We start from the raw sequence: 27447 nt of genomic DNA on the forward strand, positions 1-27447 counted from the left end.
AGACGGTAGAATCAGAAATAGTTTCAAATATAAAATATCAAATGATTTCACTCGCAGACGAATAATTTGCTTATATAAATAAACCAATGCACAGATATTTTGTAGTAACATCCTCTAACCTTCGTGTTGCGCCGGTTGGATTACTGCTACACCGGTATCCTCCTCTATCAGCTTTCTACGTCACGCAGCCTATTAATTCGACGAAATCGACGAACGAGCCCCTCGCGCCGACCTGACGGCGGATGGAAATTGAAATCTGATTAACACCAGTGTCGCTTAACCTCGCGTCAAACTTGCACCGACCTCCGGACACTTCGATGACCGAGGATGCTACTGATCACTCGCTAATGCCAATAAAAGAAATGTAAGACAAAGCCGAATGTGACGAACAATACAAGTGTCTTTCATATAAACTACATCGTAATCCGATTATGTTCTACGAAGTTGCTATACTTGGCTATTGGTGTCAGTTATACTTGCGCACATATTTACCGTGTCTTAAGTTTGTACCACGAGTTTATTCATGTGGTTGTAGTATTTGCCGTGAGATAAAACCTTTAATTTGGAACGATGACGCGCGCGCACGCGTTTGTGTATGTGTTTGAGCATATTCGAAGGTAATACCTTTGTTTTTCACGAACGAATTCTTCGGTAATGAGGCAACCAATTGCACGATGCAACTAAACACTCGAAATACCATTCCACCTTGAGCTATTGAATTTTTTAGTTCTGACACAGAACTAAAATTTACACACGACGAGGATGACGTGTAAACGTAGAGCGAAGACACCTTTAATCCAGAAGTACTGTCTGTGTACTGGAACGAACGCGACAGAATTAATGTACCTACCTTCAGGAATGGAGCAAGGTTAAATCTTTACCGCTAATCGCTACTGCCGGTTAATCTTGCAATTTAAACGCGTTTAAGGTCATCGAGCTAATCTGCCAGTGGATCAGATTCTCAAACTAAATGATCTGCCCCTCAGTTTTCTACAATACTCCCCGTGATAACGTTCGTTTGAATGGGAAACGCAGAAAACTACCCCTAGCTTCATTGGGAACAGGTTGTCTAGCAGGGTACTGAATGAAAATTTAATAACTCGAAAGCGAAAAGAGATAAATTTAACCCTCCAATTTCCCAAGCCCAGGCTATAAATACCGTACAGAAAATTTAGTTAATTTCTGGCTTTATCGAGACGAAACAACAGGGTTCGAAATACATGTGAAAGTTAAGAATTCGGCGAGGAGGTTGCCTTAAAGTATACATACGATATCTTCCTTAGAATTTTTACTAAACATTTTTTACCATATTTCAATGCTTTAGCAAAAGAGTTTCAAACAATCGAATAATAAATAGCCAAAGACCGTATCGGCACTATGATGATTTAACACGCTGAATAAAATAATCCATGCTGTATGTATATGTAAAGTTGGTTTGTACCTTTCGATTAAAAAGAAAAAAAGAAAGCAAACGACGTTGAAAGCTACAAATGGTTCTAATTCGATGGCCAAGGACTGCATTTGATCTCGGTCCGACATTTTAAACAATTAAAACCAATTAGTGCTCGCCACTCTGTACACATTTAAAATGCAGAGAACAAAGAACAGAAGTCGTTGAATCCGCTTAACCCGACGCGAATTTTTTTTCGAACGCGCGACGACTTTTTAACATGGCTGAAAAAATCGTTTCACGACTATGGATCGGGAAGAGGATGAGCAAGAGGGGTGATCGCAGACGGGTGGTAGTTTGTTAAACCGGCGAAGTGTGCATGCCAGTGACAGAAGATCCCTGGCGTCTAGCCAGAGAATTTTCCGACTGCTTCTTAAGCTTGAAATTCATTCTTTTTGCGTAGGAAGTTCGTACTATGAGCACGCAACATTCCCCGAGTTCGAAATACTCGTTTATTGCGGTGATTTCTCGTAGATCCAACCCTGAGATCGTTATAACAACTTTTCAACGATATCCCGACGTTCAAATTTTTAATTGAGTTTTCTCAAAGACGTTGAACTCATCCTTTATGGGCGAACTTTATCCCAAGGGGATATTATGCTTATACGCTGACGATTCGAGGAAGAAATACCGTTGGAATTTTGCAAGTAGCTTGGCCGGAAGAGCAACGTGATTTTATTGCGACATGGAACACGAGATGAACGAATTTCTTGATAAAATTATTTAACGTTAAAGTAACAATGCTGATTCGTAATTTATTCAGGATCGAATTTTTTTTATCTACAAGAAATATTCTTTGTTGGTAATTAATAAGAGAAACGCACTTCTGGGTAGTTTTAGGTATACTTTTTATATGACAATTTACGTGCATTCTCTGAATCGTTCTTTGATGTTGATGAAAATCCTAGCTAAGCATTTTTCTGATCTTCAGTCACGTACCGTTCATCACGCAACTTTATCGCTCGGGTCACTCATCCCAGGTAATGCAAACATTTCATAAAATTGCAGTGGCGATTTAGGTAGATATAAAATTAAAAGTCACAGAAAATAGCTTTGTCTATATCACGCTTATGATACGAGAGCTGTTCTCTTATTTCATATTTCCCTGTTTTATTCGGCACTTTGTATTTACAAGTTAGCGCAAGCTCGAAGGAAAGTTAAAAAGGATAGGTCAAGTTCTTTAAATAAGAGCACTAGATCAACGACGATCTATTTTAGTATCCGAATTAAATGAATCGTTCAAAGAACACGCGAGAGAAGTCACTTTAATTAGACTCATTGCTCGCTCTGTGGAAATTGAAGGAACGATTCCCTCTTTATATTTGCTGTATTTGATGGGATTTAGTTTTCTCATACTATCCTATCGGAATATAAAAAGCCAGTTTGTGTAAAATTTTATCCTGGATGATACGACGATGTTGCACGTGTGTTTAAAAAATGTTACGACTCAAAATAATTTAGTCCTTTGTTTGAAAAGGAAACACGAAAGGGAGATTTCGAGGGTTAAGCGTGGAAAATTACGAAAACGATATTTAGCCATTGTTCCCTGACGCAATGAAAATTAAACGTATATATAATATTTTTGTAAGTTTCTAAATCTTTTAATATTTCTGCAAGCTAACTTTTCGTTCTTCTTGAAAAACTTGTCTGAGTCGTAACTCTTTCGAAATACTCGTGCGATATGATACCGTTGAAATAATGAAATTCTAAGGATATCGCGTTTAACCTCTAAGTATTAAACCATCTTTAGTTTCTTGTCCCTTGAACTCTTGATTAAAAACCCTCGGCAAAGAGAACGATGACAATAATGACGGCGGTGCGACGGATGAAAAGGTGGAGACGGCCGACTATAAAGGTTTCCCTGCTTTACTTCTCGATTCATGTCGGTCTGAGACGGGCAGAGATCATTTTCGGGGCTTTTTCCCCTTTCAATTTTCCATTTTCTAATTGTCATTCTTATCGACTTGCTGACACCAGCTAATATTCCATGGATATTTATTAATGTCTCTGTTAATGGAACGACAAATCCAATTACCATTCGTCATTTTTCGAAATCAAAGCAACGAGCACAAAAGATATTCGAAGAGCCTGCGCGGATCACTCGAGCATGACAAAACGAATTCCTCTTTTTCACTGCTGGAAAGCAGACACGATCGATAATCGTGCATGTGGAGAGTTTAACCTTTCACTTGGCACCTTTAATTATTACACTGCGACGAGAGGTAATCCAGCTATCGTTAAACGTCTACTCGAGCTGATCGACACGTTGCCTCGTGCTTCTCAACTTCACAAACATCATCGTACGAGCATTGTTATTGCGTGTAATGGACACACAGCAAGTGGATTACTACATCTGCTCCTCATAGCTATAAAACATTCCAAAAAGCTGCAATTTTTATACATTGTGGTTAATATGACATGAACGAGTTTGATAATGATAATTTGATATTACTCATCACGAGATTTCAGAGATAATGCGGTCTCTTTCGGACGCCACGTTAACTTTGATTTATATCTTGGTTGCTAAGCAATGATACAAAGAAGAATAATTTGATATAGAAATTGATCGACGATTAATAATGCACGTGTATCGAAAAACAACTTATTCCTGTCTGTAGCAAAAAGGAACTAGGCTTGGGTTAGGTATAAAAAATATCAACCTTTCGAGCAAATTACACAGGGCCTTTCTGTACAATGATTTACTGGATAATAATATAGTTCGCGGATCGACAAATAAACTGGTAAGTCGTAAGTTGTCGATTTTCGCTACGTAAGTTTACTATTTCACTTTTACTGGCAATATTAGTCCAGGTGTTCAAATGCTTACTATGTATGTATGGTAATGTACGAGACAATGGTAATACCTTTACTATCGTATAGTCTTTGTTTCCGAGAAAATCGCCATGCCTGTATCGACGAGGTTACCTCATCGACATTATTATTCTTATCAGGCTGTTGATATACGTTCTCGCAGCCTTCAAAAGGAGCAAACTGAGAAAGCAAAGGCTACTAGTGGTATAATCTTTTCTCACGACCTACTGACTATCACGATAACTCGTACTTACGTGCCCGTGGCTCGCCAATAATTTTCACTTAGAAACCACATAGGAAGACCGCGACGAGTCAGATTTCTTATTTTTTACAGGCACGTCGTCAATTCTCTTCAAAATTTTCAAGATATTACTCGTCAGAATTTTGGTCGAAGGTATTAAAATATTGCTTGTCTTGATAACTATAACGTTAATTTATCGAAACCGAAAAGAAATACGTTACTTCAACTAAACTGAACAGTTTTGGAATAAATAACGGATAGAAATTATGCCGATGGTCCAAGGACGTTACAGTATATTAGGCTTGTGTTTCACGGGCGAATGAATATCCACGATATTTACCTGGATAATCGATATTCGGATAATCGATGTTCTACTGTACTTAGTAGTTCTTCGAGTCAATTTTCGTTCCTCTTCTTAAGTGAAACGATCCAACGGATGAATCGTTCATGTTTCGTTTCATTTTCTATGACATTTAATACCAGGATCCATTCTATGGAGAATGCATTGGTTACGTTGCATCGGGGTGGAACATGCACATATTAAAAAATAACGAGAATAAAGTAGGAACCCCGAGGCCAACAGACACGAACGTTCTTCTGGAATAGTGGGTCAACGCTCAATGTTAAAGGGATCATAAAAGTGTACCAGTAGGCCATCCTGGTGAATCCTTAGTACGGATCGTGTGAGTTTTTGTAGGTTTTCAACAGGCACATACGATTTTATGCGTATCGCGGAAGTCGGTTGTTGCAGCTTCGATCGAATTGCAAATTCGAATAACAACGAAACAACTAAAGAATACGTTTCCTCTTTCAAAGTGTAACTTGAAGAAGATTCGAGCTACCAACGACTGAAGTGTAGAAGTCGAAATCAAAGTGTAAAATATATAGAAAAATATATTACGCAAGAAGATAAAAATAAAGTTTTATCCATATATTGTATAAAAGTCGTTAAAACAAGAAATACCTTCAATGTATAAAATAATATACAATTAGTATACTATACTCGTTATTATTAACACTAGAACTACCACACCAATCAAATCGTCAGTTTTTATAATTTTATTTTAAAATTCCTACTTCGTTATATTTTTTTTCCACGATGACGTAATGACTTTCGCAACGATAACTAAAAGAATAATATAACGAATTTTATTTTGTTTTTTATGTATTCAAACTGAAAATAATTTTGTATCGAGGCTACTTATACCAACACCAGTCAAAATGGCTGGTACTTGTCAAAGTGTAAAAGGGTCCTGCAATTTGTTTATCGTACCCCAATTAACCAGTTTCCTCGTTTTGTACAACTTGCCACACGTTTTTCAAATTTTTACTGCGTATCATTCGATATGACGATATCAGATATCAGGAAATTCCGGATCGATCGCTAGATCGCTAGATGCTAACACTAGAAATATCACACCAGTCGAAATGACATGGAATTACTTCTGTAAGAAAGTAATAAATCAATAAATATAAAAATGTTCTATTATTACGTATTTTTTAAACACCAGTCATTTTCACTGCTTTTGATATAAATAGCTTCGTGTTAACTATCGGTAGTTCTACTGTTAAGGTATCATAGCGATGTCCGATGTATATCAAATTTAATCTTTTATAGCAAGACAGAATTATCTTCTAAAGTTTGATAGAACTTTGATATTTATAAAGTTATACTATAGGATTTGCCAGAAGCAACATTTTAACAAAGTTAAAGTTTATAAAGACATTGGACGTGCGAGAAAGTATTATCACGGATCATGAAAGCGTGATATACAACGGAGTGTGTAATCGCAGTTTCTTCGAGCATCGGAACGGTATCAAACGTGTTTTCGCGCCGTTTCGGCTTGAAGTTTCATTGTTTCTCACTCGTTAGTTCGCCGGTTGTCGTAACAGTTCGTAACAACCTCTTGTTACGCGACCAAGTTAAATTGAGAACGGATAAGAATATGCGAACGACTGGGATGGAGCGGGTTATTCAATTGATGGAAATCCACAGCAGGATGCGAGTATACGCTTTGCCATCGAGATCATTTAAAATGTGCGAGGGAAAGTCGTGCGGTACCTTCGAAGCTACTTCCATAAATAAATGCCACGATCGTATTAAATTGTATTGGATCGTTCAAGAAATTTTAATAATTCAAACTGCTCTGTTAAATCGATACTTGAAAAATATTTATCTTCGTATACTCCAAATCACTTTCATGAAATTCCGCATAATTCCATCCGCTCCAGTTCAAATTACAAAAACATTACGACAGAAAAATTCAGGATGGTCCAGCACGATTTTCCACTATGACAATGTTCCAAATATGCATTGACGTTTACCCATTAATAATCGCTTAAGCTAAGAAACAACCAAAAATTTGACCATCATCTTTGTACGGTCACGTTGCGATAAACAAATTACCGTTTCTGCCGTCATCTATTGGTGTCAATTTACGACGGTTTGTAAATTCGACGAACGAGTTTACCGATTAATAAGCACCCATCGAAAACCCAGCCCATCTTTGTGTAACCCGATTTCAACTGCGTCGAAGGAAAGGAAAAATGCCAGCAAAGAAAACTCGCGAGTTCGAGTTAGTCGCGAAACGACCGAGACGTTTGTGTGGGTGGCTTTTATTTTTCGGCTGACGCTTGTAAATGGTTATAGCGAGCTTTTATACGTGTAATGTATACACACGGGGATGAGCTTCAGCGCTGTCAGCGAAGTAAGAGGCTCGACGCTGCTGCCAGTTGCTCTACAAGCAGGTGGCCTAGATAATTCGAGTGGTAGGTCTTGTACTACTGTACTTGAGTACTGTCTGCTACCGTTTCTGTAACCGTGGTATAAATATTCTGTAACCGGCCCAAAACTTTCATCGCAACGCCTTATTAATTCACGAATCATTTCTGTTTAAGTTCGCTAGATTTACTATCTGCCAATTCATCGTTCGCTAGGAGAACGCAAGCTGTCGTAACGTCAATTCCTATCAGAGGCAGGTCTTCACCGCGTACCCTTAATTAGCCCAGGGACCCACCATAAACTTAAACTTTTAATTTATTATTTTTGTGTTATCTGTTTATGGATGGTCCTTGAAACAGCCCTTAGGTTGTTATACTTCCTTACTAATTACGGGGAAAGCAGGTAGTTGTTCCCATGAACAATATTACCTACTAGCCACGTTGGTAGGAGGCTTTCTCCTCCTATCTTCATTTATTAACATAGTCTATAACCAATTGGCATCGTGGATCGTTACCCTCACTTTTCCTAACGGAAGGTGCGAACAGCGAATCCGCGTTGTTAATTAAAGAGGACACACCCACACCGAGCTTTCCTCCGTAATGAGACGAGAACACCTAAGAAGAAATAGACAAAACCCTCGAACAGTGAACCTCTCCGATCAGTGTAAACCTGTGCTGTGCTAGAAAATAAAGACAGTAGTTGTGTTACGACTCAGCTATTTCATTTCGTCAACCTACCGTTAAGTTTACGTGACACTGTCAAGGACGACAAATCTTTACACCTATGGTTTCATGAAGTTAGAAGAAACGTTTATAGAGCTATGACAAGATTATATTCTTTTGAATTGTGGACATTTTTGTAAAATATTGCGTCTGATTTATATAGCGCACCAGCGAAAAATATTCTATTATTTCAATACACCTTTTGTATCTTCACAAAACAGTTACTTTATCTATTGTTAGCTTCTTATTGTTCAAGTTAATTTACTTATGTTATTCAATAGTATCGCGTTTACGTAACTTCGATGCATTTACTTCGCTGTCTCATCCAGAACTAGTTTAGATACAAATTCTTCCTCAAATTTTATCGATGCAAATGATTTAATTTATGTAAATGTAGCGGCACTCGACAGTAAACTTTCCAACGGTTTCTGTCCCGTGGCTCGCTACACAAAGACTCAACGCTCCGGACAAGATGATTGCCAGATGTCGATACATCCTTATAGAATATTTGCAGCTAGACCAAGGACCCGCTATAAATCTTAGGATTTGTTTAGCTGAGATTCTCCAATAGGGACAAATAGTCTTTCTCTTAACAGTCCCTAAGTCTATCACCTACTACGGAAAGATACGAGAAATCTGCTTTTTCTCACGTACGATGCTTCCAGCTAGCAACTTTCTCTCAAGGGCAGTTAGCATCCTTTTCCAACTACCAACACAAAATTAGCCAATTAACAACGACGTCCATTTCCCTCACTTTCCGAACCAAGACTTTCCTCAATGAATCCGATGATCTCGCATCCTTAGACACACTCCATCATAATTTTCCTTTGCAGCATCATCGTGACGGAAAGTCAGTCGTTACATAGAGTCATTACACTACAGTCGCTACACAGGAGTCGTTAGACAAGAGACGTTACAGTCGTCAGAATCGTTACGCATCGGTCCGAGTCAATAATTGATCCAAGTTCCTCGGCATCTTGAGCAATCATCGTCCGAACTTGTATCGCGCATCAAAATACATCGACCAGTAGTCGAACTTGTAATCGCGAATCGCGAACCACTAATAGTAATCGCGAGTTCTGTACGAAGTGTATACTATATCGTTGAATATCCTTAAGTGTTCTTTCCTATCACTATCACGACATTCACCTGGGTAAGTTCACGAGAATGGGTAAATGAACGAATATATTCTTGATAATGATAAAAGAAAAGCATTCTACGCGCATATATGCATATGTGTCAAGCAATTAAAAGAGTTAAATACAAGTATTTCAATACAAGATTGGAATTCCATCTTGTGCAAACTAATGTACAAATACTGTGTACTTTGGAGACAGTAATAAAATAGTTACTACTATTGATATTCGCGATATTAAATATGCATAGGGATCACAAGTGAACTACATGCTATTTCAGTTGATTAAAAACTTGCCCGATTTATGTCTAAGGACAAGTTGATATTTTAAGCACCGATGGAGAGTACAGAACTGTGCACAGATTCGACAAAGCTCTAGAAGATTATACGATGGAAAATTATGCGTAACAGAGCTAGTATTTAACTGAATACGCAATAAATATTTAACCAAATTCAATTCTATTGTACTTTAGGTACTAAAATAGCATATAGAATAGAACACGTTTCTCGCGTAGCTCCGTAGATACTGTGCTGGATAATCCGCACGGTTTATACAGCGTGATATTTTATGTATAGAATGTGTGTGGTAATGGTCTTAAGTTGCTTGTAATTTGATACAATGGAAGCGGAAAAGTTGACGAAACTTTTAACGTAACAACGAAGTTGAACATACAGGTATCATTGTATGCCAGGCACTCGTTCACGCCGTCAACGAACTAATTGTAAGGAAATTAGTCTGCTGCCAATTACCGTACACGCTGCTGACCCAGTTACTTCAAGTGGTGTACGCAGGTACACAACTCACGTCGCACGACATGCATTAAATTAGCAAACAAAAAAAGACGACAAAAAAGGATAAAGAGAGAAAGCTTTTATCTTTCCGTTAAAGTAAAACTACTTGGTAATTTTGAAAAATTACCAGACTTTTTATTTGGAACCATAAAACTCTGCTACGTCTTCCATTTTTCCTTCTTCTTTCCTCCTCTCTTTACCCTGCTATTCTTTTCCTTTTGCTTCTTTTTCTCTTTGTTCGTTCATACTATGAAATAAAACAACGAAGTAAATAATTATCAATCGAACGAAACAATCTTCACGAGGCGATAGAATGATCCTTATGAGAATCATCAGCTCCCTTTTCTTTCTTTCATTTTTACTCCTTCGTTTCCTCGCACGCTCTCCTATCTCTACTCCTTTTCTGCTCTTCTTTCACGGAAAGATATCCCGATAGATATAAAAGATATAAGAAGATACAAAAGTGAATGATAATATAATAAAACAATTGCTTGAACAATGGTAGGAGAAAATAAGATAACGAAGTAATCTATCACAGATAATAATATGTAGCATATCATTGTTCCACGATATAATAAAAAAGATATTCCCAGGCGCAACATTTCCCGCGTTAATCATGCGCATCGTATCGGGGATAATATTACAGAAAAGCGGAGAGTAGAAGAGCTAGGTTTGTGGTTGCCTCGGTGAATGCAGATCACCGAGGCATTTTCGTGCATACGGTGATCATCGGCCCGTTAATGGACTCGGAAAGGACAGAAATTTGCTACGGTTAGACGATTTCGGCGATAACTCTGCTCATACGAGTTTCCCGGCAATCCTGATAAATCGTAAATAGCACATTAACAGTGATAAATATCGATAATGTTCAACCGATACCTCCAAACATATATATTTGTTCTATAGAACAGAAATTTGTAATAAAGTTTCTAGATCAACGATGTACAAATTTCTCTCTCCCTAACGTTTTTACGTAATGACTATATCATGTGCGCCGCGTTATGCATAAGGCGTGTTTGTCTTTCATTGACGACCATAAGCGAAGGAAATTTTTGCTCACAAATAACCGAAACACCCAAAAGTATGCATCGATCTAAAACTTTAATCTGCACCTGCTCTTTAAACTTTCCTACAGTGTCCTCGACGCTGTACAAATTAGTCCGCTAGAAGTCAGTGTATCTTTCAAATAGTTTAATCGTTGCTGAATTAGAAGAGGAGGATCCCTTCTAAAGGGAAATCTCTTCGAACCGAGAAACTCGAGGAAACGTTTCGCGTCTCACGGACACCTTCGCAAACTCGTTCACGATTTTCCTTAAGCCCCGGCAATTTCCGGTTCTCCGACCCGAAGGCTCGAGATTTCCGTTTTAAACCCAAACCCAACGTTCCCAAGATTGGCGAAGCTATAGCTGTTGTGCTGTCATTCATACTCGGTATCCTTCTGAGAGATCAGTTAATGACATCGTTTCTCCGGAGGAACAATAACAAGTAATACAGTATGTACACGTGAGACGAGAAAAGTTGGAGAAAATCCTAACGACGCGGAAACGGGAAGATATATGTAAGAGTAATTACTGTTCAAATATTACAAGCGATTTCGTTATAGGCAATTAGCGGCTGGAATTTTTGCCCGTTCAAAGAATTCTGTATAATTTTGATAAAGTAAGGTTTAAAATTGAGTGTTGAGTGAGTTATGAGTTTCAGTAACTTTTGTATTAATAACTTTATAACATATTGGTAATAGTTAACTACTCTATGGTATATATTACATTTATTCGTTGCTCTTGTCAGATAAAAATTCGTCTTGTAAAATTATGCTGTCTTTTTATACTGTTCACTTTATAAAATTTCTTTTCTCCGCCACCGTACACCATTGTAACCTTCCCATTTTAGAAAAAATTGTATTATGTGGTACTTTATCTGCGCTTGCAGACTGTTGTTTTTGAACTCTTTAATTCTGCAAGATAAGGTAAACACAGCTACGACACAGAGCTGTGGAATTATTTGGAATTTCCGAGAAGCTTACAACTTACGACTAGCGTCGGTGATTATTTATGATTCAACCCTAATAAATATTAATAACTGTGTTACGTAGCATGACATTTAAGATATCGTAGTTATGATTCTCCGTACATTATTTGAAATCTAAAAAAGGAATCACAAATATTTGTTATGATGACTGAATGTTATGATAACTAAAAGATTATATATATATATATATATATATTTGTATGAAATGGTAAGTTTCCTCATAAAAAGCGAAGGTAACCTTGTCAATGTCAAAAAAAAGAACTAACAAAAAAGGACTGACAAAAAGTGTACGATCATCTGGAAATTCTCTTTAGAGTGCGTTGTATACTCGTAGACGCAAAAAATGTATGATCGATTCACTAATGACAGAATAATCTAAACTGATCACGTTGCGTGCCTAAGTCCAAACGAAAGTTAAGTGTTTTATGAACACAGAACATCATTTCGCTAAAATCATTTTATCGTAAACAGTTACGCGTGAACCATTTGAAACAGTTTATCTAAAAAAGCGACTATTATTTTACCATCAACTCAAAAGTTAATAAAATACTACTTACAACATAGGTATATGTATTCTCAATGTATACCTATAATACTTTTTGCAGCTACCATACGCACATCACTAATTTGCATATTGCATTCGAATCCAAGTTCTATCGTTATTAGATCGCCGATGTTTATACGAATTCACATTTTTCACAACTACATTCGCAATTAGAAAGAAAAAGACTAAACAGAGATCCGTATCGTTCACTGAGCATCACAACGACTGCTGTGCTTCTAGCTAATATCGTACAATGTACACATCTTTTTGTACGACGTACGCTCCGTGTAGTTTTAAATTTCCCAGAAATGCATAGATATTCGCGATCTGGTTACTAGAAATTAGCTGAAACGTCCAAACACTTATCAACTTCTTAGATACGGCTGAATTTTGTGCGGAGCTGTTTCTTTGTACGACAGAGTTCGACGCGAATTACGTGTAAACGATGCAGCTCTGCAATGTGTGACGGATAATGCTGTTTCCTACGCAAGCACATTGGAACGAGGTTTCTGATAGCTAAATTATAATTTTTCTTAAAGATATGATGCATATACTTTAGCTTTAATAATTCCCTTTAATAATTAATAATACAATCGAGTGTGATATATTTTAAAGCACGTTACAACACATAGACCCACGTCACAATTTTCACACTCATAGCGCGATAGCGATTTTCAAATTGCTTTCCGTTTTCTATTTTGAAGGGACATTTTGAGGTTGAAGATTCTACAAAATTATAAGGATACGGATCAGCATGTTAAAAAGAACACCTAATAATGATATATTTATATTAGCGAAAAGTACCAACTGATACCTGACACTGGCGTATCAGAAACAAAGGCTACATATTCTGTCTGTATATTGTTAACACTGTTATAAAACGTTGTGAGGGCAAAAGAAGCGTGAAGCAAGACAAATGAAAAAGATTTAGTTCAAACGGTGAGCGAATGAGTCAGAAGAGTGAGCCACTATAGTGGCGCATCGTAATATAACATCGGCGAAAGCCACTATAGTGGCGCGTCGTACCTAAGATGCTAAACAGTAAACACAACGTAACAAAGGATCAACGATTCGCATTTCGTTTCGTTGAGGAACCATCGCGCCGTTGAAGGACCCTTCGCAATCGTAACGCGAAAGTTGCAGAAGAAAGAGAGACGAGACGGACGAAATAACAGGTGGGTTGTAAGTAGAATTAAGGTGGTTAAAACATCTGGCCACTGGGTAACGAAGTGATTAGCGTGCAGCACGACGACCACGGCAAAAGAATCGTTGTCAGCAGCTGACGTTACAGCGCAGGCAAGCAAGAGCGAGGAATCTCGAGATCGAGGGTTGATAGAACTTTTGCGAGCTTTCCATGGATTTCTAGTGGCCACCCGTCCGAAGGTGTGTCTATCTTCGGCCTACCGTACTACGCGCCAACTCGGCTTCGACATCGAGATAGAACCAGCTTAGACAGAGAAGGAGAGAAAGAGAGAGAGGCAGAGAGAGAGAGAGAGAGAGAGAGAGAGAGAGAGGACCTTTCGGATCAATAGGTCGTGGCTTTATTGACTCGCGAAACCGCGTGCCAAAGAAACGCAACGTCGCGCCGCTTGCACCGTTAATGCACGCTGCCTGCAATTATCTTGCACTTCGAACGAGCACCCTTGTCGCCGTTTATTTTCTTTTATTAACTCGTAACGAAGTTGCGAGACCAAACATCAGAACGTCTCTTTGCATTCTTTTTCTGGCGCTTGTGATGAAATTATTCGAACAATTACCGTCGATTGATATATTACGCGTGTCATATGGAACTTTTTGAAATATCGTTAGCACCGTAATGAGTCTGTCGAGATTATGATCATTATGTGTAATTTGAAAGCAAATTAGAGATGTATGTAAAAATTATAAAATTTTTATGAAAGTTTAGTGCGAACATGCGCTTGATAAAAAACTAGTATATAGTATAAGTGATCGCCTTAAGCGCACGATCAGCGCGAAAGACGATCTCATTAAAAATATTGAGATTTTGTTAACATTGAAACGACCGTAGATAAAATATGGAAAGATAAACCTGTGTCAAAATGGAAGATGTATTGGAAAAATAATGCAAAAGGAGAGCAACCTTTCGTCCAAATATATCGTCAAAGATCATTCAAGTTTTTGATAATTTCTATATAAAATAATATTTCTGGATTGAAAAATGACGAGTTGGTTATTTTAACCACTCTGATGGTCTTAGTACTAATACAGCGATTAATTGAATATTTCATCAATTTTACGATACGTGTGTTTGTCAAAAATGAATCTTGTCACTCCTATACACATTTTCATATTTCCTGTAAACTACGAATATGACCGTAATATGTAGTCGTATCATGTTGTATGTCATAGGAGATCTTTTATATATTCAGAAACGTTTCTATGGGTGTTCAAATACTTTCATGAACCACTCTATATGCTCTTGTCACGCTATAAAACAAGTATGACAGAAGCGTGCAAAATTTTTCACTTGGAATTTTTCGTACGCAACCGAAATACGTAAGTCACGGGTTGGATAGCGCGCGTTCATCAAGCGCGTTCATCAAGCTCAAACCATAACTGCGCTGTTAAGGGGTTAAGGTTAAGCTGATTGCTAGGCAATTTATGCAAGTAGAGTATACAACACGCGACAATAGAGAATTTTTCGCAGATAATCTTCGTACTTTAGAGCCCACGTTATGCATTAGCGAGGGTCTGTTTGATAAATCCGGTTTTGTTAAAAATCTATGGTTTAATTAAAATTTCGTATAAGCTTTTTTACTTTTCGTTTCGTCGACCGTTCCATCCGCTTGCCAATAGGAGAAAACAATGGTTGGCTGTTCGCGAAAAGAAGTACGACGGCAACAATGGCAATGTGTTAAATGGAAGAAAGATATTCCAATTTTTCCTCGCATATTGAACTTGCCCAGCTGCAATAAACTCGCAGACTGCCGTTTCGTCCGTTTGTTTTTATTTCCACGAACCGTCACGTGTTCTCGCCATCCACCGTCACGCGAGATTTTTAACAGAAAGCACTTTCACGCTCCGAGATCGGTATAAATATGCATAAATATGTATACTCGTATTAGCCAATCTGTGGCAACAGTAGATATGGATATCGGTAAAATACAGGAGAATCGAAAAAGTAGCTAGCTAAAAACAATAACCGAATAACGAACTTTGATTATTTGTTTAAAACTTGACATTATCTTCGAATTCAACAGATAGACTCATGGATGTACTTAACCACCGACCATTGATATTTGCTCAAATTAAATTGATTATAATTGGAGTAATATGACAAAAATGAATTGGCATAGGTAACCGTATTTTTTAACAAACACTGATATTACCAACAACACTTATATGTTTTTGATAATTGCAAACACTCGATTGCTTTTCGATTTTGTCAGTGTAATGGTGCCAGTCGTGTCACGTTATAATGCTAACGAAATTTCAAAAAGTAATATATATAATACTTGTGAGTGGCTGTCGACGAAGTGGTTGAAGATGTTACAACGAAACTACTCATCCAACATGCTCGTTACTCCGTAAAGTGATTTAGTTGGAAATAAACGTAGAAGCATCGCGCTCACAAAGAACGTTCGCCGTCTTCCGTCGATTTATCCCAGTCCTGTTCATCTTTGATAAGCGGTTGGAACTGGCTTTCAATGATTCCACTAAAAGGCTGCGTAAATTGTGCAATTGCTCTATTACGAGGCACTCGAACGCTGTGTGGAACCTAACGCGTACATGCTAAATATTAACAGACATTAACCGAACGGACACTGGCGAACGTGCCAGCATCTTTCTCGAGGCACCGACCTATAGACGAAATAATGAAGTTTAGCCGCGGCGAACGTTTTTGCGATTGTGAATTCATAGGCGAAAGCAGACTGAAACGGTCATATAGCCACAGTGATCGTATCATCCGCGTGTTGCTAAATTTTGTAGAGTGGTTAAAGTAAGATGAATGTCGTGGGCCAACGAATTTTTGACGATATGAACAACTGAGATAACATTGTCGAGAAAAAGGGCGCAAGTAGGTGCGATAGAATATTTTAGAAAAATGAAATGTTATTGTCGTAGTATATTTCAATGCATTGCAACTCTGGGGGACAAACGATACGAATTCTTAACAAATTCGTATTAATTGAACCTTCTTTTCGAGACGTATTTTGACCGGAGCATCCCTTTATCTTTCACAGGAGCGCGAATTATCAGAAGATAATGAATCTAACCTATTTAGGGAGGAAGAAACTTCAGAAGTTTCAGCGACTAATGCCCAGATGCAAGAAGCTCTACGAATTGTTCGTCGTAGCGTGCGATATAGAGCGACAAAGTTCGAGAAGCATTACGACTGTGAGAATTATATTCAGCAGCTAATAAACGCAAACAAACAACAGCCGAGGCTTGATAAGTTTTTCAAATAAGTTTTATATCGTTTTCGAGAAGAAAGAAAGCTAGGAAATGTAGCATAAACGTGTGTTAATTGTACAGTTTGTGATAAATATAAGTCGTAAAAACGTTATAATCGTTTGTAATAAATTGAGTTCAATGACAAAAATTTGTTATCCTCTGTTTAATGTTGACAGCCGGTTATTCTTGTCAAAAATTGCAAGTACCAAAGTGATCATAATGAGCGGGTTATAACTACATCTTGTACATAACACGCGGCGGTCAACGTGTAATCACCCAGAGGAGGTTCGCGCTATCGATTTATGCTTTTGTGCGAGCAATTAGACGCGGCAACGTAAAAGCGAACAACAGATTTTCAATATTCTTTTTTCGTCATATAACGAATTATATTATGTAAATGGGGCGAAACAGGCATAGTATCACGAACGCTGTCGTATTCATCGACATCATGTCGTTTCCATAGTAATATCACCGGGATCGTTGGCTCCTCCGTGTCGCAGCTTTCGCAACCAGGTCGCCTTTGAGGCAAAGTATCACCTTCCCCATGGAAAGTGCGTTCGACGAGGGTAAACTATCTGAAAGCCTGCACTTATATCGAAATCAACCGCTGACTTGATCAGTGGGTCAAGGAGAGGATCATGGGTAAGTACATTTGGAATTCGATTTGGATTTACGAGCTAGCTGCCCGTTGACGAGTAGAAACGCGTGAGCATCATGAAGAAAATAATGTTTAGCGTCTCATAACAGAAACGAGCCTTGACAAATTATTTAGGTAACTGAAACAATTCCCTAAACGAATTTTGTAACAAAACATTCTGAGAATTAGTTAGTCTTTAAAAAACAAATTAAATGAAATTTGACTGCTAAAAATATTATATATAATCATAGTCTCATGGTCAATCGATTCTAAGTTATAACTGCACCCTCATTCGAGGTATATTTTCATAATCACAAAAAGATATTGAACTCTTTATAATAACAAACACAAAATGTTATTTTACGAAGAATACCAACAAACCGACTTACGCTATTATAATCCTCAACTCGTCAACGTAATTTTCATTAATAGAACAGCACGATACTGTTAGTGCTTTATAGGCTTCCTACGTTTTCTAATTACAGTCAACTTTTGATTTGCCACGAGGAGCTTCCGAAATCGATGAGAGTTTTTACGTTTCGTTGGACAAGCGCGTGTTCGTAACCCAGTTTGTAGTGGGAAAATGAGCCGAAGAAATAACGGCACTGATAATATTTTCATTCGAAAAGAGTAGCTCGTAGAATACTGCGCGCGTGCTGTTGCATAAATTTTACGCCGATGATCACGCTCCTGCGTAGCGACGACCGTTTCAACAATTCACTTTTCCATTGTCGAGAAATTGTTTTTCAACGCGAGTAAAAAGACTCGCCATTAATGATGGGTACAAATAGGTCGCAATAAGTTTATATCGTTTATCATCCTGTTATTTCGTCGAATCTTTTTGTTATTTAGATTATTTAGAAGCTTTTAGCGTCGATTTCATTTCAATCTTCTTTTTTTTTTTTTTTGTGAAACATCAATAGAAAGCTGATTTTGCAATATTCAAGATTTTAAATACCTGTCGGAACAATGAACATTCTGTTTCATCTAACCGATCACGATCGTTGTCCATGAGAGTTCGATTGAGTTTGATTGGCTCGAAATTGTTCTACGGAACGTAGCTGATCTTCAGGATTAAAACTTTTTCTCGAAACTTACCAATTTTGTACGATGATGGAACCTGGCTCTCGCGATCCGATTAGTAAAGGGCTCGATTCGTTCGAATATCGGACTCGATATAAGTAGATGTTCAGAACAGTTCGTCATTCTGGCTTCTTCTTTGGAAAAGCAGCTTGTGAAAATCGAATATTTCGCAAGTACGATACATAAACTACTGTATGTTATGAAACGAAGCATGGATATCGGATTTGATTCAGGATTACGTGAATTTACTCAACTTGATTCTATCGCTACTCGACGTATTTATCGAAACGAAAGGACACGGACTAAAAATTACACAAATAGCCTGTGTGTATCGTATGTAGAGCTTATTACGAAACACTGTGTACAGTTTATCGGATAACAAGGACTCTGCGCCCGTATTTATCGCGAATAGAACGGTTCATTTGCACCCTCGTTGCACAATCAACGGCAGGCATGTGCATGCAATGAAAACGGTAGATCGTGTTTGGATTATCAAAGCTCGAAATTAAAAACACGTGGCCTTAAACGTAAGGTAAACGCGTGCGATGTTTAGCGAGGACAAGAGACTAAAAGACTTTGTCCTACCGATTCCTGCGATCGCAATTGCCAATAGCCAGCACGTGCTATGATTCTAGGGTTACGATTAACGAAGACATCGAAGAATGATCGCAAGGCCGCCTGCTATACGTAGATTTAGAAGTGACACAATCGGAATTCGTACGAAGCAATTGGAACCAAGGCCCTCTGCTTGCCCGTCGAGACGGACTCAAATTATTTAGAAGCGTTCGTCGGCCACCGGATAGAATTGAAAAGTTTGTATTCCGTGGCACGAGCCACGATAATGTTCCGCGAATGCACGATATTTGCATGTAGCTCGCAAAACGCATGCGAAATACGATCGAAAGGAGCAACATGCAGGAATAACAAGCAGATATACGGCACATCGCGGAGCTTTAAAAACTGACTTCTCTTCTCGCAGTTTCTCCACTATGGAAATATTAAATTGTCCCTATTTACTCGCAGGACTTAGTCTTTCATTCTACGCGCAATATCGCACGGAAATACGTGACAGTACTGAAACGTTTGCGTTCATTTTTCACCGATCCGACGTTTCCAAGCTATGTAATATGTGCTTCGCTGACCGCTTGTTTGCGTTGTTCGTCATTGCTTGGAATACATCAATTTAACGCAGTGTCTTTTCAAAACATTCGGACTCTACTCTTTACCGAGATAAACCTTCCGATTATTTGGAATTTCGGCAATGGTCGATATCTTTGTTAAGCGTTTCTGTAGGTATATCGAATCTCGTGAAATCGAAGAGCTATTTGACATCAAATAGTTTAATGGTTACTTGTAAAAATAAATTTTCTGAATAATACAATAATTAATATTTGAATATTAATACTCGTACTTGTGTAGATTAATTCAAACGTAACGTACATACAGTACATACCCTTATTTTCTACGTTTCATCATCATAATGTCGAATTTTTGTAATCTTACGAAAATACTATTGAACGATACAGAATTCAATATATCTTAATCTATTTAATTAGTATGTAATTACTACAACGAATACAATAGCATGCCAATATCTTTTTATAGTCACTGTATGCCTATGCTATTCCCCTTGCGATATATCTTTTCCTGGCTCAGATTAGCTTAGAGAAGTTGATGCACGAAATACGAATATCTTTTCATTCATCGGTTCTCTTCTCTCGCGGCTTAAGGATCATCGATCTATTTCGAAGCGAACGAACGAAACACGAGAGAGAAAGAGAGAGAGAGAGGGATCGTGCAAATGCAAGGTGTATTGTCACGATTTCTGGGAGAAAAGGAACGGAAAGTAGAATGCAGAAAGGAAAAGGAGTGTGAGAGAAAAGAGGAAAGAGAAACGAGGTATTAGGCGTAAAAGCCTTCATTTGTAGACTGCGACGAGAATGTGGGCAACGACGTTCTTTTCCCTTTTTTCGCCATACTTGAGTACAACAGCTGCACCTAAACGCAACGCGCATCTGTATCGGTGCAAGCTCGGGTTTTCATCGGGTTCCTACGGAACATCGCTTTGTCTTTGGCTTTTGTACGATTTCGGTGTTCAACATGCCTTGTTTATGATCCCAGCATTTCGTTGGACGAAGAAGCATCACGAATAGCACCGTCGTGTATCCTACATCGAATATATTATCCACGAATCTCTCGGTTTCTCCTCCAATTTTCTAAGTAACTTTGTTTGTCTTTCGTAAAATGCAGCCTGCGCCATTATGTTTCCCAAATTTCTCTGTAGATCTCTCTCTCTCTCTCTCTCTCTCTCTCTGTCTTTCATGCTCGTCCCAAATCGACTGAATGTTAATCTTCTTCGGAAGGAAAAAGGAAAATATTTTCTGGCCGAAGGTTCTTTTCTGACGGACAGTTGTAATATGTTTCTTCTGCAAAATATCTTTAAATGTTACTTATAGCGACTCGCGAAGGTATTCGAGCAGTTTCATGAATATATTACATGCGTTATATGAAACTTTTTAAAATTTCATTAACATCGCAATACGGGCTGCGGACATATTTAGTAGAATATTAATAGCATCAATTGTTATTTTAAATATAATATAATCAGTGGTGAAAATGATTTCATCTGGATATTATGCGCGCTTTATGCATTTTCGCATCGTTAAATTTTCCATAAATACATAGAAGTTCACAGCGGGAAACTGCAGGCCTCAGGCAATATGGATAAATACAGCTTAGGTATAATTGTATCATTTAATGACACTAATAGAGGGAAAAACGAACATTATGAGCGTTCAGTAAAAAAATTATTTGTTAGTATCACACATTAGATTAAAAATTTCTTTTATGACACGACAGAAATTATGTTTTGTTTCGCTTAGATTTTATATATTAGTTATATGTATACTACTTAGGCTTTACTTGGCTGTCCAATAAATTCCATTTATTTCTCTGTTATTTAGAAACCTGTAGTTTTGTAACGAACTGTTTCGTAAGATAAAATTCCAATTATCTGCACTTTCTTACGTACACATTTTGGCCAAAGCTAATAATTTAGCCTCGACTCACCTGATATTTTCGTATTGGCAATAAAACAACGTTAAAAGAACTGCAATGTAGCAATGGAAAGAAATAGAAAATTGAAAGGAAAAACAAAGTTCATTGCTATTCATGACCGCGTGTTTCGTAAATTCGACTGCTCTTGTAAATTTCGGTAAATCGACGAAACGACTTTGACCGTACCAGAAGCTAACCACGTTCATTGTCCTAATCAATCTTTTTTCCTTCGTTAAATCTATTCTCTTGATGCTATGTTCCAAGTAGACACTGAGACTTGGTCATTGCAGAGGAAAGAAGCTCGCTGATGATTCTTGCGTGGCACGAATCGTAACAAGATTCGAGGTTCGGTTACGTTCTTCGATATAGAGATTCCGTCCTTAAACCTGTTTTCGGTCATCTTCGAGCCAATTCTAATTTTCTAACTTTAAAAACATCTAAAATTTGAACAAGATATGAAAATATTCTTATCGGCATGCGCGTGATTACTCGTTCTAGTTTTATGTTAAGCGTCTTCTCAAAACAGCATAGATGATTTTTGTTTGCTAAAATGAGAGCAAGTTCGAGGATCGCAACAGGCTCGAAGGATGATCAGTAAAGTAGAAAAAAGAAGCATCAGCGTATCCCTTACAGGGACTTTCTACCTTGATACAGTATCCGATGAAACCACGACAAATTCTATTATCGAAAGATTTTCGCATTAGCGATAGTATCTTCGATATACCTTTTACGAAAGACAACCCAGAATTTATTTCCTCTCTCTCGTTCCGTCTCTGGTGGAAATAGATCGAAGGGTTGGCGCCGTCGACCGGTGCCTCGTCACAGAGAAAAATATCGTGAAAATTTCGCGCGCCTCCGAGTTCCAACGATCCGTAAATTCGTTTCATTGTGATGGTCCTTATCGTGAAAATTATGCCGGTGGCGCACGTATTGTTCAGCCTCTCGGTCTCTGCTTTATATTCTTCGTTTTCGCCGTGATAATTACTATCCTGCTATGGCGATCTAGGAACTTTGCGACGCGATGAAATTTCAGTTGTCCATTTTCTTCATTGTATCGAAAATAATTATTCGGACTCGAGAAACGAACAATACTTCACGTATTGAATTCGAATAGCTTGACCAATCTGAACGAAGCTTTACGGAGTGAGATAACCACGCGAAAGAGTAAAGACGTACAAAACAACCAGGATAGAGCACGCTCTATAACAAACGCTAAAAACGATTTCCTATCCAAATTTTATATCTTCAATTGCATTACCGAGAATCACCAAACACGCGATACGCGTTTTCGTAAAGGAACGATAGCTGAACTGAATAAAAAGCGTGGCTGACAATAACACGGTGAATCCTTCGAACGAACAACAGAGAATCGCCGTTCGGAAGCCCAGTTCCTAAAGTCGTATCTATCGCATTTTGCAAATGACGTCCCCGAGCTTTTCCTTCGGATCTTAATAAAACCATGAATTTGCATAAATATCCGCGTTCTAATCGCAACATTTATTCTTTGTAGTATCTCTCGTGGCAGCATAGTTGTCTCGTATCATGGAAAGAAAGTTCAGCTTGTACGTATCAAGAAGGCGAGTTTACATAAATGAAAAGAAGTTTCCCTGAAGTACACTCTCCCTCCATATTAGGTAGTACGTCAGGTTTCTCTAGCTTCTGGCGATGAAACGAGGAACGCGAAATTTTTCATACAAACGTTCGTGAAAAATTCGATCGAACGTGTAAATGTCACGAATGATAGCATCGGCTGCGAGAGCAGATAAGCCGGGTAGCAGACTCGTGAACGTGTCTCGTACCGTTTTGCATCGGAACGTGAGTAAGGACACAACGATTTGCGTGGCGCTTATCGGTAAACGGGGGTTGTTTATCGCCACTTGGTATCTACGTGTGTACGCAGACGTCACGTAGCTATGTGAATGTCAGCTAAGAGACGCGTTAGAGTGAAACGTACTCGAGGACCATCCGAGATGTTGCCCGAAAATAGAGAACGCCCGGTTATTTCGAGCTGTGTTGTTTCAAGGTGAAAGGCCGGCTTCGTGAGTATTCCTTGCGCTCTCTTTCCTGGAGCACATGCACTCCGGTTCGCCTTGCCCTCGCCCTCAACTCTCTCAGTCATTTGTCAACGAAAGAATGAACGAGAAGAGATACGCGTCTGGAGGAAGAGCGCTTATAGAAAATTCGATTAAACGTCACGATGGTTTCTGTATCGACAAACGCTCTACTTTCACTCGCAACTTGCCTCGCGTCTTTCGAGATGTTTTCCAGACTTTCAATCGCGTTACTAAATCCTCCGGTATCATTAAAATGAGATAAACTTCATCGACTATCAACGTAAGAATGATTTACTTAATGGCTGCTGAGAGGATTTCTACTTAATCTTATCGTCTAACGGGGCGTATTTTTAATCAGATTCTACGTCTCATTTCCATGGTTGTATTAGGTTGTCCGAAATGTTTCGTTCGTTTTCTAAGGAAATAATAGACGCACAATGTTTTTTGTTTTATATTAGTTTATTGAATTAAGATAGTATAAAATAATATAAAACAGAAATTGTTGCTCATCTGTTACCACCTTATGAAACGGAAGAAACATTTCGGACAACCTAATATATCTCGTTTCCAACTATCTGAATATACATGTATTTGTATATACTTGAATTTAATTAATCAAATGCTACGATAAATGCAACAAGTATTTTTCGTAGCCATTGTAGATAATATTGTCAGACGAAGGTGTGCAAATATGACCATAATATTTTGTACAAATGAAATATCACGATGCAATATATTTGAATCTACCGCGGCAACCAGAGCCAAATATATCAAATTCGCGTGGCAGTTAACGCGTTAAGGATCAACGTTGCATCGATGCAACGTTTCATTTAGCATTTCTCCTCGATTACTTTACATTATCCATACGAGCAGATTGCAAAGCCAATTAGCGTAATTGCAATTTTTACCATCGCGTTACTGTTTGAACCGATGCGTTCATTGTTTCGTTCAACCTTTTTTCCCCGTGTTTGCGATCGCGACTCCCCTGTATTGTCCTGTAACGAGAGCTAATTTCGCTGAGAGAGATCGATAGGCCGATTAGAACGATCGCTGATTGGAATAAACCGGTATTTCCCATCCCACAGGGAGGCGAAAGTCAACGTCGTGTAGAGATGCGATAAATTGCCACTACATGTAAATTAACGTCGTTGTTGATAATGGAGAAACGACGTGGAATAAGAAGGAACGACGGAGAATAAAAAAAGGATTACGAACAAAGGTTCTCGGCTACGAAGGACGCGATACTTTACCCAAGGGAAGGGACGCCGTCGTCCGTAATCCGTTAACGTCGCGTCGTCGCGTCGTCCAGTAACATTCTATGAATTTATGAAAGTTCGAATGCACAGAGTTCACGGAAATTCGATTATATCCGCGTAAACTCTACAGAGATGAACTTTCATCCAGTACATCCACATTATCTCGAGTAGTTTGATCATTACGTTACCTGAGACCTTTCGCACAACTGAATTAATCTTATTAACGAAACTTTACGAATCCGTGCCAGTCCACCAGATTACACCTTCAGACTGAAGGAAATAGAAATTTTCGTCGGCATCTTTCTTTTCGTCCCACCTTTGTTTCCCTTCGTTCGATTTAAAATACGTATCGAGTCATTATAACAGCTTGTAGAAGATAACTTGCAAGGTACAAAATATAGGGAACTTCAAATAGATCAATACACGTACCTATATGTACGTATCGCAATGCACAGAATGCATGTAACCTGCAAAAATATGTATAACATCCAAAGTAGAATCCTCGTTACGTCTACTATTTAACGGATGAAACAGACTTCTGTGTAGGTATCATTTCTTTAATCGTATTCATAAAAATATGAATTTGCACAGATATCCGTAGTCTGATTATTACGACATCCTACAGATTCATTAACACTATAACTACCGATAGTTAACAGGAAGCTATTTTTACAAAAACCAGTCAAAATGACGGGTCTTTTAAAAAAATACCTAATAATAGAATATTTTTATATTTATTGAATTATTACTTTCTTACAGAAGGAATTCCATGTTATGTAATATATTTTTGATATTATTAATCCATCTGGGACCATGATCCCTAAACGAGGATTGACAAATTTATAAAATTGTAGATGTGTTAGCATCTAGCGATCTAGCGATCGATCCGGAATTTCCTTTTACACTTTGACAAGTATCAATTATTTTGACTGGTATTGGTATAAGTAGTCTTGATACAAAGTTATTTTCACTTTGAATACATAAAAAACAAAGTAAAATTCGTTATATTATTCTTTTAGTTATCGTTGCTAGTTAGTCATTACATCATTGCAGGGGAAAAATATAACACGAAGTAGGAATTTTAAAATAAAATTGTAAAACCAGTGGTAGTTCTAGTGTTAATTGTATACAAGGGTACGTCAGAAATGTATGGCTCTAATACTCAATAAGTTTCCTGCTAGCAATACGTCTCAGGAACAAAGGAATAAGTAACTTAACGGGATTAAAAGACACAATGGGAGTAAAGTACACGTGGAAGCACACTTCCGTGCGGAACATTTGTACGAGAAACCGGCGCCTGTGTCGCGAGCAGACGTTGAAGAGGCTCGTGTTAACGTTTACAGGAAGTGTCTTCCGTTTCCCAACTATCTACGTATCGACCCGTTTATCGTCGACCGAATGGAGAATCGTTCGAAGGAATTCTGAATCGCAGGAAGGTGGACAACGAGCCGTGAAACCGCGGTACAATTAGCGAACTATTCGATTACCGAGAACTGTAGGCGTTCTATCGAGAAACGATACGCGTTCCAAGAGACTTTCGTCGGTTCAACCAAAATTCCAGCTTCCTTTCGATCGACAGCGTCGCTATTTTCTCGCTGTGTCACAGGGACAACGAACCGCACGATGAGACGATTGTTCTCCCTGGTAGCCCGCGAAACAATCGGCGCAATTCCTCTAAAAAAAGGTTTCTTCGGATAAAATCTTTCGAGTTGGACAACGTTCCGTCGCGACTGTTCCATAGCGCCAGACGAAGCTCGTCGGGTTTATGCATAAAATTTGGAGCAAATCGTGGTATATTGGAAAAAATACAGCTCGAAGAAAAAGTTTCTGCCGACAAGTTGGCCGACAGCCATTCCCATTTTGCTATAACGAGGCAATGTGTTAAGAAAGTGCAGAAGTGTAAATTGGTGATGTAAAATTCAAATGGATATCGTGTCGAAGTAGCGACGTGTTAATGAAAGACGTGTTTAGGAGGACAGGGCCGTATCTCTGAGCTCGTGAAAGAATGGAATTTTTTCAGCAATTTATTACGGAGCAACTATCGGATGATTCCTTTTTTATCGCAACAGGGATATGTCGTATATTATCTAAAAAAAAAAAAAAAAAAAAAAGTGGCGAACTTATACGTAAGCGGATGAAAGAAGGGACTTTTTCGAGGAATTTATTCCGGAGGAATTACTCCGTGAATTGATTTCGTTCTTTTTTTATCGTAAAAGGGATACATCCTATGTCATTTTTCAAAGTTTGCAAGCTAGTACGTAAACGGATATTGCTAGGAAATTCTGTAATTAAAAGGACGATAGGTACTTTTAAACGTTGAAATACGTGACTAAATTCAAATTCTCAAAATCTTGATTTACGCCATTACGATCTACACTCCGCCATGGAATCCTTTTATACTTTCCTCCAACTTAAGACATCTGTCAATAGACCGCGGATTTTTATACATTTGTGGGGATGCGCGTAATATGCAAATTGTATAAAATATTCAAAATGAAT

General features: G+C 38.2%; 1 protein-coding gene and 1 long non-coding RNA gene across 4 annotated transcripts in view; one reads left to right on the forward strand and one right to left on the reverse strand.

The window, feature by feature from the left end:
- Positions 1-27447, reverse strand: part of LOC126869980 (protein phosphatase PP2A 55 kDa regulatory subunit) — a 45024-nt gene that overhangs the window by 13111 nt on the left and 4466 nt on the right. The window contains exon 1 of one of the 3 annotated variants that reach the window (XM_050627250.1): positions 625-812. The exons of 1 other annotated variant lie outside the window; for it this stretch is intronic. The gene's annotated coding sequence lies outside the window, so the exon portion shown is untranslated. Of the gene's footprint in view, positions 1-119; positions 345-624; positions 813-27447 lie in introns of those variants that run through there. One more of the 3 variants, XM_050627251.1, reaches the window with a different exon arrangement.
- Positions 5986-27063, forward strand: LOC126870017 (uncharacterized). Its single transcript, XR_007691082.1, has 2 exons — positions 5986-16484; positions 16651-27063. It is a non-coding gene; the product is annotated as an uncharacterized LOC126870017 (long non-coding RNA).

The sequence above is a fragment of the Bombus huntii genome, chromosome 10 (genome assembly GCF_024542735.1).
Source record: "Bombus huntii isolate Logan2020A chromosome 10, iyBomHunt1.1, whole genome shotgun sequence".
Taxonomy (NCBI): domain Eukaryota; kingdom Metazoa; phylum Arthropoda; class Insecta; order Hymenoptera; family Apidae; genus Bombus; species Bombus huntii.